The sequence below is a fragment of the Ascaphus truei genome, chromosome 2, assembly GCF_040206685.1.
Source record: "Ascaphus truei isolate aAscTru1 chromosome 2, aAscTru1.hap1, whole genome shotgun sequence".
Taxonomy (NCBI): domain Eukaryota; kingdom Metazoa; phylum Chordata; class Amphibia; order Anura; family Ascaphidae; genus Ascaphus; species Ascaphus truei.
The window spans coordinates 293,375,547-293,393,837 of NC_134484.1; the positions used below are offsets into that span (position 1 = coordinate 293,375,547).

The 18,291-nt window shown below is 45.7% G+C and overlaps 1 long non-coding RNA gene across 1 annotated transcript; it reads right to left on the reverse strand.

The window, feature by feature from the left end:
• Positions 1-251: 251 nt before the first annotated feature.
• On the reverse strand, positions 252-17,982 carry LOC142487295 (uncharacterized). Its single transcript, XR_012799189.1, has 3 exons — positions 17,871-17,982; positions 563-704; positions 252-442 (listed from the first exon to the last, which is right to left on the reverse strand). It is a non-coding gene; the product is annotated as an uncharacterized LOC142487295 (long non-coding RNA).
• Positions 17,983-18,291: the final 309 nt, after the last annotated feature.

Genomic DNA, 18,291 nt, shown 5'->3' on the forward strand with positions numbered 1-18,291 from the left:
TTTAGTTTGAATTGTCTGTATGCTGATTTATTGCTTGGCACTGCTAAGAAGTTAAACAACAGTGTCAGTGGTGTTCTTTATGATAAGTCCAACACAACGCTCAAATTAAGGACAATGCATTTTAGTAACATTAAATATACTGTATAAGTTATGTTTGTATTACATACATTACATACTATTTGATAATGGATATGCTTTACTTCGTTAAAAGGCATTGTCTCATTAAACGCTACAAAAATGTTGTACCTGGTCTTGAAAGGATAAACTACATATAGAGGAAATCAGTGCATTTCTGATTTTTGATTGCAATTCAAAAGCAGTTCTTCTCTCTTCTGTATATAAACGATTCAGAACTTTTGTCACTAAGATGACGTAGTTTCTTATCTCAACGTGATTTCCCATTAGTACAAGTGTAGAAAGATTTTTCAAACTGGCATGATACCTGTAAAAAAGAAAAAGAAATGGTTTTAGTAGCGTTATCGGTCAAAATACTTAAATGAGTGTTACATATATAATGCTTAATATTTGTTGCAATGTTTTATGGCAACAGTAATAGACTTACAATTCCCATTCTGGTAAGTTGTTGGTGGTGTTGGTAAGTTGCTGGTAGGTGTTTCTCAAGAAGCTGGGCAGCACAGTGACATTTACTGGGCATGGCTGGGTTTGTGATCCAAACCGATTTGTTATTTGGGTGAAAACAGTAACTGGAACACAAAGTATGAAGTAAAAAATATATTGCTTATTATCTATATAACAATATCATATGGACACCATAACTCTCTCAAACAAGATACAAAGGTTAAAATGCTGAGTTATGTGTTTCTGACACACAAGCCTCTCCCACTTGGATTTATCATTAAATCAGAAATAACGTGTGTTCCACAATCATCTTTTGAAATCCTCTCATGAGAGGACTGAAAAAATTTCAAATGTCTTCATTTTAGGCCTATGAATTTGAAGTAACATTATGGCCCATATGAAAGTGGTATTTCATAAGACACCTTCTGGCGCTAGTAGACATCTTATGTCCAATTCAAATGAATGTTCTGAAATTTATCTTTCAGCACCGGAAGATGTGTTCTGGCAGAGCTCATGTGTTGGGACACATACAGGTGTAGGATTTCTGATTTAGAATATACAATAGAAAACAAGGTTGACTTGGCAGTTTTCATTTATTTTTTTCATAGTTGTGGGATACTTAAAAGAGCTCTATCTAAACCCCTACTAGAAGTAGAGTTTGCTCGAATTATGTACAGAATGTACCTTACACCACCAAGGTTGCATAACATGACCTCATTATTTATTAGAGCAATGGGGGGAGCTGCAAGCATTTTGCGTGTTGGAGTTTGCTAAACTTGGTTCTGCAACAGCAGTGCAAAGATCATTCCGTGTACGATACCACAAACCTCCACCAGGTCGTAACAACATTTACCGCTTGTATAACAGATGGAGCAAAAAAGGTGTATTTGTAAAGGACAGAGCACAGGGTGGCTACCTGTGTCTGAGGAAGCAGTGATTTGCGTTCGTGTCACCATTCAGCAAAGTCCCAGGAAATTGACAAGGAGAGCTAGCAGTCAGCTAGGCATCCCTCAGCCCATTCTGGCGCATTCTCATTAAGCAGCTGAAGCTGAAGACCTTACCGCTTGCACCTGCTGCAGGCCCTGATGGAGGCAGATAACGTGAAACGATACAACTTCTGCTGCAATTTTTAGAGTCACATGGAAGATGAAGATGACTTTGCAGGTCGCCTCACGTTCAATGATGAGCCTACGTTTTATTTAAGCGGAAAAGTGAATCATCATAATGTCCGCATATGTGGCACTGAAAACCAACTTATTGCGATTTAACATGTAAGGGATTTGCCTCGTGTCTTTTGTGCTATATTATGCACACAGGTCTTCAGTCCATTCATTTCTGCAGAGAATACGGTGACAGGGATCACGTGTATGGACATGCTGATGGAGTGGTTTTTCCCACAGCTACAGGGAGTCTCCGACAACTGCATTTTCCAGAAGTATAGGGCTCTGCCTCACTTCCATAGTGCTGGATTGGGCGTTCTTTTCAAAACATTGACCTGCATCTGGAACAGTGGCCACCCAGATCCCCAGATATCACACTATGCGACTTCTTCTTGTGGGGATATGTCAAGAGCCTCGTATTTGTACCACGTCTACCTTGCAGCCTTAAAGAAATGAAGGAACGCATTGTGGTTGCCATTTCAACCATCAATGGTGATATGCTACAAAGGATCTGGGACACAAGGGGCGCATATTGAGCTTTTGTAAGATTATAGAAATAATTGTGATACTGTAGTTCCTTTAGAAATTGGTTTTGACTACATGTTCATATATAACTTAGTTACTAATACTCCTTCTGGTATCAACCCCTCTTACCTCATACCCATCCCCTGTCACTCTCCCTCCTATCCCTTTCTCCTGTGCCCTTTGGAATGCTCACTCCTTTTCCAACAAGTTCCTCTCTTTGCATGACTTCTTAATATCTCACTCTCTGCTCCTCTTTGCTATAACTGAGACTTTGCACACTCAGTCAGACTCTGCACTGCTACACTCCACGCCCTTATGGCAGGGGTGGAGGCGTGGGGCTCATCCTCTCCTCTCTGCCGTTACCAAACCCTTCTTATTCCTCCCTCGCTTTCTTTTCCATCCTTTGAGGTTCACACTGCCCAGCTTTTCTCTCCTCTGTCTGTCCACGTGGTGGTCCTCTATCGCCCACCTACCTCTACTCACCCCCATTTTGTCTATATCTCTCACTTTGAATCCTGGCTCCCTTAATTTCTCTCCCCAGACTCCCCTGTTCTCCTCATTGGGGACTTCAACTGCCATATTGATGACCCCTATCTCCCTTGGGCTTCCCGCTTTCTCTCTCTAACCTCTTCTTTTGGTCTTCAACAGTGGAATGCAGCCAGCACACACAAGGTTGGCCACTACCTAGACCTGGTATTCACTAAACTTTTCTCTCTCTGATTTCTCCATTTCCCCCTTCCTCGCTCTAACCACCATCTCATTTTCTCTCTCTCACTTCTCCCCTTCTCCACCTCCATCTACCACTTGTTTCTGCAGAGACCTGCACTCTATTAACCTACCATCTTTTGATTCCACTTTACACTCCTCCCTCTCTTCTCTCAGCTCTGCTCCAACCTGGTCAGGAACTACAACTTTGCCCTATCCTCATCTCTTGATCTACATGCCCCGCTTTCACTCTGCTGTTCTACTTTTCTTCACTAATCAACACGCACATGTCTAACCCACACTGACTCTTCTCTGTCTTTACCTCCTGTCATGGGAGACCAGTACTTTTAATACCTAAATCACAGGGTTCACTTTCACTAGATAGGACAAGGTTGTGGAATAAAATGAGGTTTATTCTGGTAAAACCAGCAGGCATACAAAATACACAAAAACAAGGGAAATACACACCAACTGGGGCCCTTGGGAAGAAACTATCTTCGACTAGGTGCAGGGGCCTGCTTCAGGTAGGCTTACCCTGTCCACTCCGCATCCAGAAATTACACTGTACTATTTTCAGGATAGCTACTGTACTGTGCTCGGTGAAACCTCTCCGTGAAGAGAGAAGGTCAGCGGGCACTGCTAGCAAAAAACAGAAGGCTGGACTGTGCTAACAAAAATTGTATCTTTATTTAACCATAGACAAAAAAGGATAAAAAGAGGAAATAGACCCCCTGTGCACTCTAACGCGTTTCACCCCTACGGGGCTTTGTCAAAGAGTAACATTACTACACACACAATACCTTAAGTAGTGGGCTGAACCGGATATGACATCGCTGCGTCCTCCGAGTGGACCCGCCTCTTAGATGGAAGAGGAGTTTCTCTCTCAGCTGATGGATAGATGCCCGTTCAAGGCGTATCCATTCAACACCACTAAACATGCGCAATGACTGCACAAAAGAACAAGTGGAGCCAAATTGCACGAAAAACACATAAATTAAAAATATATGTACAGAGGTATATACATGTATACTGCTTGGGAGGAGGAGTTATTACTGAACTTACTATTCTCTATAAACTCGACCACAACCACGGAGTCACATGTAATTAAAACAAAGATGTATACAAAAAAAGTACATCTGAAAATGTTAAAAGCAAGTTAAGTCAGGGGGAATATACAAGATATTATAATGGGTATCAATACTTGAATGACCTAAAGTGGAACAACAATTGAAAAATAAAAAATGAAAAAATGAGAAATATGAAAAAAGTCTACAATAAGAAAAATTAAAGAACTTAACATTAACATGCAATAATTTGTAAATGCAATATATGAGTGCATATGAATACAAGTATATACCTCAACATATATTTTATGCATAAATAAGTGACAATAATTATCACAAAATGACCAAAGATTAGTAGTAGATGAACATGCATAGAAACAATCTCGAAGTACAATTAATTATTTATCAACCATAATCTATCAATCTATGATCTTAATAATGTTAATTAATATTAATATATCATTCAACAGGAGATAGACATCTTGCAGAATCATTTAGACATCACAATACATAATTCATTATACTATCAAACTTGTTGCAAAATGATTGTGACAATGTTGTTCTATAAGTGAGTTACCTATAAAGATAACTAAGGGTATGTATCACCATTAAATGAACCCAAGATATTTAATAATAATAAAAATAACTCATGGCCCAATTGACATGAGACACTAATATTATGGGAGAATATCCAAAATAATTCAAAATAATTCATTACCACGCAGGGAACATATATCTTGAACATTACAACAATAATTTGATGTAAGAATCATTGTAACAAAAATCACAACAATAACTGTCCATATTCAAATTATATCTCTGAGGATGCGTGAACAGGGAGTACTAGAGAAAAATTTTAATCTCCCAGTCGACATTAATACCATTAGGTGTTAGACTGTCAATTGTAAAAATCCAGACCATTTCTTTTAATGATTCTAAGGAAATCCTTTGTGAAGATACAATGTACTTATCTCTGTATTTTATCACATTACAAAAACATCTGAGCCAATAAATTAAACTCTGGTGGGAAATTACATCCCTAGAAAATTATGTTAGAATCAAACGGATACCCAGAGGTTTAAGAATCAAGAAGATTCCATCATTTGGCTTTATTAATAAGGAATTTGAGGAGAGTTGGATACAAATTTTGGATTCATGTTCAATGAAATTAATGGAATTGATCATTCAATCCAAAATAGTGCAAAAAACATCCTTACAAGAAAAAATTTAAAACCTCCAAGATCAACTTGATAAATTTGAATCAATGCCTAACTTTGTTAGTAATGATAAAATATTGTTTCAAAATATTAGTAAACTAGATCAAGAAATCATGGAAAAGAAACAAACAAAATTTGATAGGGACCGTCTTGATTACGAGAGGGGCCAAATATATATCTGGCAAAAACCAACTCACCACAAAAGAGGTTTAAAAAGCAACAAAAGAGCGTAGTCAATCAGGACCCAAGAATAAATCCACTCCACGTCCCTCAATACTTAAGAAATCTGGTGACCAGTCTAGTTTTTCAGATGCTTCTGATAGCGATTATAGATCACCTGGGGTGTCCTTTTCTGCCAACTCAGAATCCAACAAACAAGATATGTCAAGTGAAAAAATGTTGTACTTTATTTATATCTGCCTTTCTTCCCCACACTCTTGCTCTTGGACTTAGTTTGAACTCTGAGAGTCCCCTCTCAACCTTACATACGGTTGGGGCACCCACAAACCCAATACAGGTTCTGGGACAACTTGGCACTAACTGTAGTACCCCCTTAACCTAGTGATTCCCTCAGCTACAGAGATACCTCTTCATCCCTGTGCCTCATTCACCTTTCTTGACTATGATGAAGCAGGGTACCCTAGTGGTGAGTCACGCTTTCATTTTCAAGGGGAGGTATTCCCGGGACATTGTGCCTACATTTATCCGAGAATCAGGCATGATTCCTGGGTAAAGAAATAAAAAGAAAACTGTGCACAAATTGTAAAATTAACTTATGTGAATGTGACAGTGCTTGTATACAATACATTATATAAAACCCAATGGTTAAACCATACATGTGCACCAAAGGAAAAATACTTTTTAACCTTTTAAGTGATAGGGAGATGGTCTGCTGCTCGTCAGTAACACCATAAAGATCACATGTGAAGAAAAAAAAGACAGCGCACGACCTCTCATAGTATAAAATAGTATAAATAGAATTATGTGGCCCCGGTGCCCCTCTTTCCCCTTACCTTCCCGCGCAGCCACACTCAGCAGCGGAGGCGGGGATAGGAGAGGGCGGTATTGCGACGGGTGCAGGGAGCGGCGAACGACTCGCGGAGGCTCCGGTGGCTTCCTCCATTGGCTGCTGCCATTTTAAGTTATGTTGCACATGCACGAGGTGACGCCCGTGCGCAGTGCAGTCGCGTGAGGAGCGATTGAGCTAAGGGGAATCTGTAGGGAACTACAAGCCCCATGGTACTTAGGGGCATACCACACATGATGCCAGGGAGCCAAAAGGGCGGCCGGATCTCCTGCTTAGGGAAAGAGATATATTTTGCGTGCAGGATCCATGCCGTCAGTCGGACGAGGGACTCAGGTAGTGTCCAGGGAGCAGTGCTTCTCTGGGCTAGGCCAGACCTTCAGTAATTCGTTAGCTCTGGTGACTCCCGAACGAATTCCAACAAATAAGAACAAACTTCTTTCATTTGGCAGAAATATTAGGTTGGCAACTTGCAACCTAGTCAAAAAGACTTTAAGCCAGAGACTTTATTTTCTCAGCTTTCGTGCAAAGGATAATTTATTTCATTTCCCCATCCTAGTAAGTGATTATTACGTGTATTCTGAGGTTGTCGTGTGTTTGTCGTATTTGCCCGCCTTGTTGTGTTCAATCGAGAATCCCAAAAATATAAAAGTGTTAATAAGTACTGGTCCAACATGAGAGGCTTATATTAACTGGTGGCAGTGTGTGGGATACGGATTGAACCTACTGCTGCGGCCGAGTTTATTCGAGCATTTGCCCGTTCTCGGCCGCAGCAGTTACCTGGCGCGCGCCGGAGGGTGCCGGGCACGCGCCGAAGCAGCGGAGGAGAGGCCCGCCGATCGCGGCTTCCCCCTCTCCTCTCCGGGTCCGCCGGGTCCCCCGGAACCCCCTGCCGCCGTCCCCCACATCGCGGGACACCAGGGCTCCCTCGGGGAGCCCTGGACGCGCGTGCAGGGGGCGCAGGCACCCGATGATGCGTGACCGCGCATCGGTGACGCGCGGCACGCCGAGGGGATGCCAATTGCAAGCCGGGAAATTTCCCGGCTTGCGGAACTGGCCACACTTCAATAAAGTGTGTCGCCAGTGTATGCTATAGTCTCCTGTGGGATTCTGTAATATAGTGGGGTACCTCGTGACTTGCGCGCTCCCCAGAGAAGTGGCAACTTATACACACTTCTAAAGAGCACGAGATATTTCACTGGCCCCTTTACCCATACCCCGGTAGCACCATGAGTCTACGCTCAGGAAGGTTCTGATCCTGGGACCGGGCAAAGATTGTGGAGAGATGTGCGGGCTATGGACTACCGACAGACGGTCGGTCTAAAGGACAGCTGGAGGTGCTGCAAGGACATGGGGAGACCACCTGAATGCTGGTGGCTTGGTGCCAGGGAGTGCGGAAGGGTTAGTCGCTACAGCTGCCGGACTTACCGTCCCTGGGCTCACTGCACTTCTTGATGTATGGGGAGAGGGGGTTAGCACCGCAGAACGTGTACAGCTGCTGGCAACAGTGCTCGGAAAAAAAAAACACTCTCATCTTGTAAACGGGGAACAGGAGCTTCCCCAGGCGTACCACCACAGCTTCAGCAAGTTCGTGGATGGCACAGATGACATTGATGCATTCCTCAATGACTTTGAGATGCAGTGTTCCCGGTTCCGAATTCCAAGGAGGGACTGGGTGGTCAGACTGCGACCACTGTTATCTGGCAAAGCCAAACCGACTGTGCAGGGAATTCCGATGCCGATGACTACGGTAATGTAAGAAGTAGACTGCTAACCCAGACCCCAGAAGCATACAGGGGGCAAGTTCCGAGCAGGGGTGGTACTCCTTTTGCGGACTATGCTGGCTGGGTGGCCTTAAACGGGACTCAGTGGGTGGAGGGGAATGGGGTTACAAAATTCCATACACTACTGGACTTAATGTTTCAGGAGCAGCTACTGCAGTGGCTCCCCTCAACCATGAGGGCATGGGTCTTTGATCATAAACCTAAGACCTATGAGGAGGCTGCGAGGATGGTGATGAATATGTGGCCAGCAGGGCTGCAATGAATGAAGCAGCAGCTCCCAAACGAGTAGCCCAGCGGCCAAGGGAGCTAAAGCTAAACCTCAGTGGACACTCAAACCTGCAGCAGCAGTCAATGCAACCCAAGGCTGCAGAGTTTAAACACGAGAGGCAGTGTTTTTCCATTAACAAGGTCGGACATCTCAGACCAGACTGTCTGGATCGGGACTGATCTAAGGGACCCCATCAATGCCAACAATCACCAGCTGCGAGGCCAGTCGCCCGTGTGTGGCTGGCACAAACAGAGGAGCCAAACACAGCCCTGGAGCCATTTCACAGAGGGACGTCCACGGGAGAGCCTGCATTTGCCACCTCAGGACCAGCAGCGGAGATCGGGGGACATCAGGTTGAGCCAGTCGGGATGCAGTCCAACGATGTCCGGCAGAAACATCTGCAGAAGGTGACCATCGGGGACGGGCAGACAGACGGCTTGCTGGACTCCGGTGCCACCGTGACCCTGGTTTGCCCTGATATGGTGCGGCCAGATGATTTGCTCCCGGGCACCGGGATGCAAGCAACCATGCCAGATGGAGGACCATGGTCACTCCAGGTTGCCCAAGTCTATTTGGATTGGGGTGCTGGACGTGGCATGAGGGAGGTGGAGGTATTGCCTGTGTTAGATGCTGAGATCCTACTTGGCAATGGACTGGGGCATGTAACCTGCATTTTTAAAACTGAGCTGGCGCCTGTTGCAGCAATCACCAGGAGCCAGCCAGCAAGGATCACAGCAGCCCCTGTCCCACTGCATTTGGGACCTACGGTTCCAAACATCTCTGCAGAGACCAGACAGGTAAGCCAGACTAAGTCGCATTCTGATCCCAACTTACTGTTCCCTGTCCCTGTTCCCTGTCCCCCTGACTTAGGTATGACCTGGGGGTGGCCAGAGCTAAGTACCCAATTTAGGGATGGGGTGCAATCTGACCCCAGATTAGAGGGCATGAGACTTTGGGTGTCTGAATCTAAACCAAGTGAAGGGGCTGATTACTTTTTGTGGCACCGCAGGTTGCTGTATAGAGAGCAAGGAGCTAAAGGGCTAGATGAGGTATGGACAGGGAAGAGACAGCTAGTGATACCCCGGGAGAATAGGCAGCAGTTGTTGCGGTTAGCCCACTCCATTCCACTAGCAAGGCATAAGGGGGTCGCTAAGACGCGACCCCGGCTTTTGCAGCGTTACTACTGGCCGGGGGCATCCAGTGCCGTGGCAGAATTTTGCCGGTCCTGTGATGCATGTCAGCGAGTAGATAAGGCAGGTGAGCATGTGAAGGCACCCCTGAACCCGTTACCGGTAATAGCGGAAAACTTCCAGCGGATAGCCATGGACCTCGTGGGACCCCTCATGGTTCCCAGCTGGTCCGGGAAGCGCTACATCCTCACAGTGGTGGACTTTCTCACCCGGTACCCTGAGGCGGTAGTGCTTGCCACCATTGATGCTAGGGCAATAGCTAAAGCCTTGTTAGCCATTTTTTCTAGGGTAGGTTTCCCTAATGAGATCCTAACTGATCTGGGGTCACAATTCATGAGTGAATTGCTCCAGTGTCTCTGGGATGTGTGTGGGGTGAAGCACCATCGCATGACCCCTTACCACCCCCAGACCAACAAACTATTTGAGAGGTTCAACAGGACCCTGAAGCAGATCCTTAAGACTTTTATACAGGCAAAGGGAAAAGACTGGGAGATTCACCTGCCGCACTTGCTGTTTGCATACCGAGAGGTACCGCAAGAATCTACAGGTTTCTTTCCCTTTGAGCTACTATATGGTTGCAGGGTACAGGGACCTCTGGACCTTGAAGGATGGGAAGGGGAGAGTACCAATACTGATGCTTCTGTGCTTCAGTATGTGGTAGATCTCAGAGACCGGCTAGAGATGCTCATGCGGTTGGCACAGGACAACCTTAGGGCTGCTCAGACCAAGCAGAAGACCTGGTATGATTAGAATGCCCGTAGTAGAGAATTCATCCCAGGACAGCAAGTACTTGTTCTCAAACCCACTCGGGAGAACAAATTGATGGCTGCCTGGTTGGGACCGTATACGGTGCTCCGAAAGATGAATGAGTGCAACTATGTTTTACAGGTAGATGCTGAGGCAGGGAGAAATAAAACCTATCACATAAACATGCTCAAGGAGTACATAGCACTGAGTGTGGCATCAGTGCTGGCCATTTGTAGCCCACCAATGGGGGATCCGGCGAGCAATGGTCTGCCAAATCTCCTGGGGGAGGCTAGGCAGGGGGGTACAGTAGAGCAGGTTGAGATAGGGTCTCAGCTTTGTGTCCGGCAGAGAGCAGAAGCCAGAGCTATGCTAGAGCAGTATAGGGCTCTGGTCACAGATAAGACAGGCAAAACTCACATTACAGATCACCCAGTGCTTACAGGGGATCTGAGACCTCTGCATAAGCATGCTTACAGAGTATCAGCAGAGATTAAGGGCAGTATAGAGAGGGAGGTAGAAGAGATGCTGGCCCTAGGGGTAATTGTACCATCCCAGAGCCCTTGGGCTTGTCCGGTAGTCCTGGTACCAAAAAGGATAGGACCACCCGGTTCTGTGTGGACTACCGACAGCTCAACGCAGGGTCGGTGTCAGATGCCTACCCCATGCCCTGCATGGATGAGTTGTTAGATGAACTCACGGGGGCAAGGTATCTGACAACCTAGGATCTCAGCAAAGGGTATTGGCAGATTCCCGTGACCCAGGAAGCTAGAGAGAAGTTGGCATTGATTACCCCAAGTGGCCTCTATGAATTTCTAGTGATGCCATTTGGGATGAAGAATGCACCGGCTACCTTCCAACACCTGGTCAATCGTTTGCTGAAGGGTATGCAAGGGTTTGCAAGGGCATACCTGGACGACATTGATGTCTTTAGTAATTCGTGGGACTCACATTTAGTGCATGTAGCTGCGGTGCTAGCCAGGATTAGGGAACCGGGACTCACCTTGAAACCCACCAAGTGCTTAGTAGGGATGCAGAGGTACTGTACCTAAAGCACAGGGTGGGTGGCAGGCATCTTAAACCAGAACCATCCAAGGTGGAAGCAATAGTGAAGTGGCCCACTCCCAAGACTAAGAAGCAGGTTATGGCTTTCTTAGGCACCGCAGGCTACTACAGTAAGTTTGTCCCTCAGTATAGCGCCATTGCAAAACCCCTTGCTGACTTGACCTAGAAGCGACAGTCTGTGCTGGTAGTCTGGTCTCCTGTCTGTGAGGCACTGAAGACTGCACTGGCCAATGCCCCTATACAAGCTGCACCAGACTATGCAAAAAAGTTTTTGATGCAGACTGATGCCTCAGATTATGGCATTGCTGCCCAGAGAGGTGGTTTATGCCACCATTGAAAAGGAGTGTCTGGCCATTGTATGGGCTCTGAGGAAACTGCAGCCCTATCTGTGTGGTAGACCATTTACCGTGATTACAGACCACAACCCATTAAATTGGTTGCAGAGGGTGTCGGGGGAAAATGCTAAACTCTTGCGCTGGAGTCTTGCCTTACAGGAATTGGATTTCACCATCCAGCACAAGAAAGGCAGTGAACAGGCAATGCTGGTGGCCTTTCCCGCCAGGACAGTCCTCTTGAACCAATAACTTTAAGAGCTGCCAGGCCAGTCCAACCACCGGACGAGGTGGTCAGGGCACATCCTGTGCTTTGAGTGGGGGATGTGTGGCGATGAGAGGGTTAATCAGGCCATTTATAAAGACATTATACCTGGCTGATTAACCCTAAATCGCATTGGGAGTGAAGGGGATAAATGTCTGTGCATTACCATGAGGTGTTTTCCCCTGCACCACCTTTATTGTCCCCATTGTGCAGCCCATTCCCTGGCTGGAGTAATAGGGATATATACAAACTGTAGTATTGGTTTTCAGAAACAAGATGGCATTGTGAGTGCCGAACCAAGCGCTGATTGAAGATGCGTGGCTGTGTATGGGAGGGCCGCTTTGAAGTATGGATATCCATTTCCAGACAGTAGACCTCGCAACCGCAAGGTCAATTTCGCGGTTAAACTGAAGTGGATACTGTCAAAATGTATCTCTCATCTTGTTAGCGTCCTGAGTTGAAAGTGAGAAAGTCTATTGACGTGGGAACTAGGTTAACCACGGAAACCACAATAGACACCTTTCAATTAAGTACGCTAACTTGGGAACCAAGTGGGCTAGCACTCTGATTTTTGGAGTGCAGCCCAGAATAAAGAAACCACGCACCCACATATAAAGTTATTCCCGTAGCATAAGCAGAACACATTGTTTTAATAAACTGTCATATACTGTTAGTTTTAAATGTACAGTCGGGGGGAAACTTTTTCCGTAAACCCGGGAACAATCCCTTAGTATGTAAATATGCTAAGGGTGAATGAGTTGAGGGTATTCTCTGCCCTGTACTTCAAAGAGCCTCTGCTAAGTGGGTGACTCTGAGTCTAGTGAAGTACAGGGTTGAAAAGCCTCAGAGATTCCAAGTGTGAAAATGGCCGGGAAGTTGCAGAGTGCCAGATCCCGGTAGTAAACATGAGCCATTGACACCCTGGGACCAAACCCTAGACTGAGGGTCGCCAAGTTAAGGGTGGACCCCCGGTATGGTAAATTGCATAGGTGTCAGGCTGACACATGCGGTTTGCAAACCGGAAAGCTCTTTTTGCTTTTGCCCGTTCTGCAAACTCCGGGAAAATCGGGGATTGGTGGGTTAAATGTTCCCATGGAGGGGATTGGGCATGCATGTTAGAGATAGGTCTGTGAACCCTATAAACCTGCCTGCCGAACTATCCCCTGTGTGATCCATGACTTATCCAAGCTTTGCTTAAGATTCCTTTCAAGTACAGCGGTAGCGGTTCCAGAAGGCAAGGGGTTAACAACATCGTAACTACGGATTTACCCCTACTTCAGGAATTCGTTAGCCCTGGTGACTCCCGAACGAATTCCAACGAATAAGAACGAACTTCTTTCATTTGGCAGAAATATTAGGGTGGCAACTTGCAACCTAGCCAAAAAGACTTTAAGCCAGAGACTTTATTTCATCAGCTTTCGTGCAAAGGACAATTTATTTTGTTTCCCCATCCCAGTAAGTGATTATTAAGTGTATTCTGAGGTTGTTGTGTGTTTGTCTATAAAGGAAATAAATGACAATTTATTTTGCCCGACTTGTTGTGTTAAATCGAGAATCCAAAAAATATAAAAGTGTTAATAAGTACTAGCCCACTATGACAAACAGGCTAAATAGGGCTCTGGTGTGGACACTCAATCCAGGAACACGTCTGATTTCTTGAAGATTCACAAGCGTACTGTCCCTTTAAGGCAGCAAACTCTATACCAGTTCAGCAGATCGAATCAATGCCACCCCAATAAACTACCGGCTCTGGGGGTGTCCCACAGTATGAGCTCTGACACCACGGCGCAACTTGCAGCACATGGACGTCACAGGGTTTTGCCATGAACCACGACCAACCCACGCTGGCTCAGTTCCAAAGCTGAAGGCTAACCGGACAAGTCACAGTAGTAAGCTGGGGAATAATACTTGTGAATAAACTGTTCATTTACACTTCTACGCGTTTCTAACTGATACAGTTAGTTTTACTAACGAAACGTGCTGCAAGAGGCGCCGTGGAGTCAGAGCTGACTGGAACAGGAGAACCGTAGGATTAGCTGACGCTCACCAGATGGATTTGATCCATCATCAGAGCGGTAACATGTACCCCAAACATGCCTGTCTGTACGTACATGATTCCAGGGTACATTTATAGTGAAACCGACAACTCCGGACTCCAACCTCCTAGGTACATTCTGTAGACGGTTCCTCCGCAAAACCCCCCTTGAACTCATACCCTAGCAAGCCCTGCTTGATTGCATGCCCAGAAAAGTAAAATCACAAAAATACTTTTACTGCTGCGGCCAAGTTTATTCGAGCATTTGCCCGTTCTTGGCCGCAGCAGTAGCCTGGCGCGCGCCCGAGTGTGACGGGCGCGCGCCGAAGCAGCGGAAGAGCGCCCTCCGATCGGGGCGCTCTCCCTACCGCTACCGGGTCCGCCGGGTCCCCCGGAACCCCCTGCCGCCGTCCCGCAGATCGCGGGACACCAGGGCTCCCTCGGGGAGCCCTGGACGCGCGTGCAGGGGGCGCAGGCTCCCGAAGACGCGTGACCGCGCGTCTATGACGCGCGGCACGCCGAGGGGCAGCCACAAGCAAGCCGGGAAATATCCCGGCTTGCGGTACCGGCCACACTTTAATAAAGTGTGTCGGTAGTGTATTACAGGCAACACATGGTAAAGTTACAATGTTATTGGGTCCAAGAGCTAACTCTCTTGGACCATTCTACATGGCTCAGGGGAAACCAAAGCGGGCTTAACCTTTGATAGCCTGGTTACCCCCTAACATTACATATGACATGAACAACAATCCAGAGGGGTGTTCAACCTTTCTTACACTGAAGGTAAGGAAGGTGAAAAGTCCAGATGAAGAGACTCCGAAGAGCACAGCCGAGGTTAACAACAAAAACGGGAACCAGAATGAGATGCCAGCAAAAAACGTAGGTATTGTATTCCCGAAAAAAGTACTTCAAATCATGGTTGTTAAGTAGAGGATTTTTGTACTTACCAGCCATGCTTTGCTTTCACGTTTTTGTTGTTAACCTCTGCTGTGTTCTTCGGAGTCTCTTCACCTGGACTATTCACCTTCTTCTACAACAGGGACGCATGCAAATTGAAGGGACATTGCTGTTTGTTTGCCGGTGCAGTGATTACAGTATATCTCCTTTTATCAAGGGACGTTCGCTGCCCTATACTTATTCAAAATGTCATTGTTACATCGTCTAAGAAGGGGTTTGTCCAATATTTGGATTTGAGAGGTTTTATTCTGCTGGGAGGCATTAAACTCGGGACTGTGACACACTCGGCCAATTGTACCCCACGCATACCTCCCCCATCCCTTTGACATCAGTGCCGGTTCATCTAACAAGATATTGATGTCTAAGAGGCACTAATTAACAGACCTGTATTTGATGTCTGCTATAAAGCAGTTGTAAGGAATCCGCACCTCAGTTTGCTGTTTGCCTTGTCTTGCAGACTTGTGCAGTCCTGGAACACTTCCCCTGACATTTACTGCAGCCTGGATTCACTCACTGAAGCAATACTGCCACACGCCCCTTCTGCTATTGGTTCACTGACCTTTAAGTACTGCTTTCCCACAATGCTCCCTGCCGAGCATAGTCCTTTCTGGATGTCACTAACTGTTCTGCCACAAGCCCCTGGCTTGTTATCCTGGTTTCCTGAGACTGGCTGCTATTGTCATGCAGCGGTCTGTTCCTGTCTCCTGTGCTGAAGCTGAGTACTCTCCTTGTTGACTTCAGTTCCTTGTTTCCTGAGACCGGCTGCTATTGTCACGCAGCGGTCTGTTCCTGTCTCCTGTGCTGAAGCGGAGGTTTCCCCTGTGTTTTCTTCAGCTTCCTGGTTCCTGGGGCCTGCTGCTCATTCTCTATTGCAGAGGCCGTGTCCTGGTACCTGTGCTGAAGCAGAAGACTTCCCAGCCCGCTCAGGACTCCTGCGCTGAAGCACTGGTTTACCAGTGCAGCTAGGCGGTGTGCTACTCTGGTCTGCCTATCCTTTCCTGAGACCAGTACCATGGGCCATGGTCGCCGCACACGCAGAGGCCACTCCCGCGCTCCTAAGCTGAAGCGGGACACTCCTGACTACCTGTTGCCGAACTCCTGCTTGAACAATGTTAACCCTGATGTCTCCAATCCTGACCCTGGCTTGTCCACTGGCGATGCTGTCTTCTCCAGTCCTGATCCTGCTACGTACGACTACGAACTGCGCAATCCGGATCCGCCTGCGCGGTCTAAGGTCGGTGCTTTTACAACCCCACCTCAGCCACGCGGTCCGACCCAGGTTTGTGGCGAGCACAACCGTGACAGCAGTGGACCGGCGATTCAACATTGATTTTCTTCACATTATCATTGTAGTTTATTACTATTTTTGCTTATCATTGCACTTTGAAGTTGGATCTGAAAAACTTGTTTTTTTTTGCTATGCAGCATTGATTTGGGATCCTCTATCCCTACATACAATATCCAGGACATTTTCTTACACTGAGGTTAACATTAACACTGTTTAAAGCAGCATGCATTGGCTTAAGGGTTTCCCATGTAATGTGGACTTGAGACAAAAGGCGGCAATCTGTGCACATTTGTATGTAATTTCCCAGAATCCCTTGCTGCAGTGGAAGCACTGTATGCTAGGTGATAATGGTGAAATGCTGGGTTGCAGACCTGTCTAAGACATGTGAATGTGCTCACAAGTAATCTTTTTATATTCTATATGGTGGAGCATTTTTAGTCGCCATTTCACCCACCATAACATACATACAAGCACGCACGCACGCACGTGTGTGTGTGTGTGTGTGTGTATAGGTGTGTATAGGTGTGAATAGGTGTGAATAGGTGTGAATAGGTGTGAATAGGTGTGTATAGGTGTGTATACAGTAGGTGTGTATAGGTGTGTATAGGTGTATGTATATGTATGTTATGGTGGGTGAAAAGGTGACTAAAAATCCTCCACCATATAGAATATAAAAAGATTACGTGAGAGCACATTCACATGTCTTAGGCAAGTCTGCAACCCTGCTTTTCACCATTATCCCCAGCAAATAGTGCTTCCACTGCAGCAAGGTATTCTGGAAAATGACATGCAAATGAGCACACAATATGGCATTAAGCATTAACTTATATGGGCTCCATGTAACAATGGTTTTTCAGACAAAAGGTGACACATTGTGTGCTCATTTGCATGTCATTTCCCAGAATCCCTTGCTGCAGTGGAAGCACCATTTGCTGGGGATAATGGTGAACGGCAGGGTTGCAGACGTGCCTAAGACCTGTGAATGTGCTCACAAGTGATCTTTTTATTTGCTATATGCAATACGGTGGAGGTTTCTTGTTGCCTTTTTCACCCACCATAACTTAAAACGTGATGGTAAACCCTACAGTCTTGAAAATGCAAAGCCAGCAGTACACCCAACATCACACTGATGGTACCATTAAGGTTGAAACATGTCTGTGAATGGTTTCTCTGGCTTTGCATCTGATTCCCATGCTGTGCTTTTTAAAGAAGTGTAAACAACGAGCATTAGCTTATATGGGCTCCATATATATACATGCACTACAATTTATTTGGTGTGATATTTCCCATAAGCACTTTATTACACATTGTTGTATTATTATATAGACACAATATCACAATGTATGTATGTCTTTATTTGTATAGCGCCATAAAATGTACATAGCGCTTCACAGTAGTAATACATGTCATATAAATAACAAATATAAATAACAGATCATGGGAATAAGTGCTTCAGACATACTGTAAAAGTAACATTAAGGAAGGAGTCCCTGCTCCGAGGAGCTTACAATCTAATTTACAATCTTACAATCACTTTAATTGCATGTTACAGAGCACCTGGTGTTTATCTTTGTGTTCACATAAAGATTGTAAAATAAACATAGTAATTCAAAAGTACAATTGTTATTTTAAAGTTGGGCCTTATGATACTACAAGAGACCGGTTTACCTTTATATCCATCAGCTGGATCACCCGAAGGCAAGTTGAAATAATATTGGATATCTCTTCCTTTATACAACATCTTCCTGGAGGAGCTTCCAACACGGTAACTAAACTCATAATAAAGATCCTGTGACAATGATAAAATTGAAAGTAAGAATTTAAAAAATCTGAGAAAAGACTTAAGTATGTGTACAATATTAATATCAACAGTTTTGTTCAATTCATACAGTGGCGGCCCTCTTTATCCTAATGCGGCTGGATCCGCGGCGCTCTGATAATCTCGGCCAGATGCGTTTTTTTTTTGTCCGGAGTTAATTGCGTTATTTTAGCGCTCGTGATATTAGCATTTTATTATCGCTGTCTGCAATACTGCAATACCGTCTTAAAACTCAAGGGGGGCGCTCGCGAGCTGTTGTCTTCGAAGTCT